This window comes from Malaclemys terrapin, chromosome 12 (assembly GCF_027887155.1).
Source record: "Malaclemys terrapin pileata isolate rMalTer1 chromosome 12, rMalTer1.hap1, whole genome shotgun sequence".
NCBI lineage: Eukaryota > Metazoa > Chordata > Testudines > Emydidae > Malaclemys > Malaclemys terrapin.
The window spans coordinates 1,531,224-1,534,133 of record NC_071516.1 but is presented as its reverse complement, the minus strand read 5'-3'; positions in this window follow the sequence as shown (position 1 = coordinate 1,534,133).

Genomic DNA, 2,910 nt, shown 5'->3' with positions numbered 1-2,910 from the left:
TGGGGCTAAGTCTGTCATTGAACCAACCAGAAACGTGACCGAGGGCCCAGTTAGCCAGTCTGCCCCAGCTCCAGGGACTCTGCCAGCACCGCGGGGTAGCTGTGACAATTCACAGCTTGCAGGGCATGGCACGTGTATGCAGTGTACAGCGAGTGTAGGCATATGGGATCTTCCATCCTCCACTGGCACGACTGAACCCAGGCAAGCTACACTAGTGCAATTCCCAATGCAGCTCTGGGTACCCGGGCAGGGGATGTCCAGCCAGCAGCGCAGGGCCCGGATTGCATACTCTTCACTCCAGGCCGAAAAGCGCTGGCTGGTATGTCCCTGAGCCAGGACAGGCTGAGCATCGCTCCCCTCTCAGGACGAGACCCGAGTCCAGTTTCTCACTCCCCCTTGCAGGAGGCCCCTGCACAGACTTGCCTCCTTCGTACCACAAGCCGTTGGCTACAAGCTGAGGCAGAAGGTGGCTCCAGAGCTCAGCCGCTGCGGTTTGCGTCAGGGCTTCCAGGCCTCAAACCCCAGGACCGGACTCGGGGGGGGGAGGGGGAGCAGAGAAGAAATCCCACAGAGGGACAGACTCATTCCCGGAGCGATAAATCCGAGTCTAACATCACCTTCAATCACAGGAGGAAACCAGCCGGGCCTTGAAGCGTGAAGGTTTTTGCAAAGCCAGGAGGCTGGGCAGGCTAAGATGAATAGAGGTGGTGAATGGGAGGGGGAGTTCTGAGCTTGCATTTCTCACCTAAACCCTGCAACAAAGTCTCTGGCAGGCCTTTGCGGTCATTGACCAACAGGGTTGGTCGTGAAGGCTTCATTTATCACAGCTCTGCAGGCTGCAGTTGAGCTCCTTGAAGGACACAAGGAGACAGCAGCAACGTGCGGCCCAGTTCGGGCACTGGAATTAGGAGCCAGGAGCAGCAGGGGAAAAGCCACTAGATATTGAAAACATTTTTAGTTTATTAAAAGACCAGCCCCCTAGTGCCTGACTGGGAGTCCAGGCTCTGCTGGGCGTTCGGCCTCCAGTCCTGACCTTGTTTAATGTGAGGAAGGCTCTTCTCTGATGTGAGAACGGCACCTTCTTGCTCAGAAGATTCACTTTCCAGGTACGGTCCAAGTCTCATGTTTGACGCTGAAGTCAGCAGATAAGAGTTCATGACTCGTGAGAATTGTTTATGAAGGTCCAATTCTAGGGCCAGTTACATACGTTCAAATCCACTGAAGGCAACTGGATTGCATGGGTGTTAAAGACATAAATCACAACAGCGTGGTTGTCCAGAAACCATAATGAAACTTTTGTAAGTAGCAATGATGCACAGGAAGGAAAGAGCCCAGCTCACTCTCAGATCCCAGGCTGAGTGTGCCAGGTTGGCGGTTCAGAAGATAGACTTGTGTTACAAGGGAAAAAGGTCTTTGATATTTTTAAAAAAGACGGATACAAAGGCAGCGTGGTGTCAAGTATCAGGGGTAGCCATGTTAGTCTGTATCAGTCTGGGTGTGCGTCTAACATGAGCCTTGGCCATCAAATAGAGGGATAGGGTTAATTCTCAAAAATTGTATCTTCTCTTCCCCGGGCAGATTCTGTTCTTACAGTCCAAGGAGTTACCTGCCTCCACCCTCCCCTCTCCTCCACTCCCGGAAACCACTGGGGTTCAGCACAGCTTAACTGATGAGTGCATTAGAACAGATGGGGGGCAAAGTAGGCTTTCACCATCTTCCGAAATATCATGCGTGGGCCAGTGACAGATAGCTGAAGGACAGCTGGTCACATTTGCAATGACAAATGTTCTGTCCCTAGTTACAGATGACTTCCCAGGCAGCTTCACAGCACACATGTATCACGTACTACAAAGACGATGTTGGACATGGCTAACGTGCCTTTCCCTGCAGCACGTAGGCATGTCCCTCCCTGTGCTACCTGTCAGAACATTGTGTCTCATGGAGAAGCTCAGCTGGTTAGGAGACATCGCTTCAGCTGCACAAAACAACAGTGGGGCTGAGCTGTCAGATCAAGTAACTCTCTTCTTGCAGTGCTGACACTGTATCTGCGAACGGTCCTGAGGCCTGGGGAGCAGGGGAAGGTGTCTGTGTCTTTAAACATCAGGAAAGACAAACAGGAGAACTGGTTCAGCACACACAATATCATTAGAAGGCCCAGCTGGCATCAGCAGGGTCAGGAGTGGTTTCCAGCTGGGATGGGGTTATGAAGCAAGACACAAATTCCAGTTTTACCCATTTTTGTGCATTTCCACTGTGTGTTCATGTGGAGGGAGGATAATGAACTCTCCTGAGAACAATTCAGATTTGCTTTATGCAGTGAATACACAACATCCAAGACCCATTAGATCTTCTGAAATACTCTCAACATGACACAGCAGCTTTCACTGTTCCCCTGAGGGACCATTTGATCCCCTCCTGAAAACTGCCAGGCTCACATCTTCTACAATTGGTCACGTAAGCACAGACTGGCTGCAGGGCAGGAAAGTTTGGGTTTTGACAGATTTAATAGAAGCTGTAGGACGTGGTGGAAATGGGAAGATTGGATTTATTTTTTCAAAACAAATTGCAGTCCTTCAGAGCTCTGAAGACTCCCTCCTTGTGTTACCCAGCAGCTCAGCCTGAAAGCCGCTAAGAGCAGAACTGGACAACAGGAACTCATCTTATTTCAGTCTTTTAAGAGGAGTAAAGAACGGTCAAGAGCCCGTGGGGAATTCTCCAGCTGCAGGCTGGTTGCGTAGTGCACAACAGCAGCAGGGGGGATTAGCACATGGGAGGTCTTATTTAAATGTCTCCCTCCCTGGGCATTACTTGCTAGTCTGAGTTATTTAAATGCTGATAAAGAAGGAAACACTGAGTGTTATGACAAAAGGAAAACTAGGAGCCTAAGATTAACAGACAAATTGAGTGCTG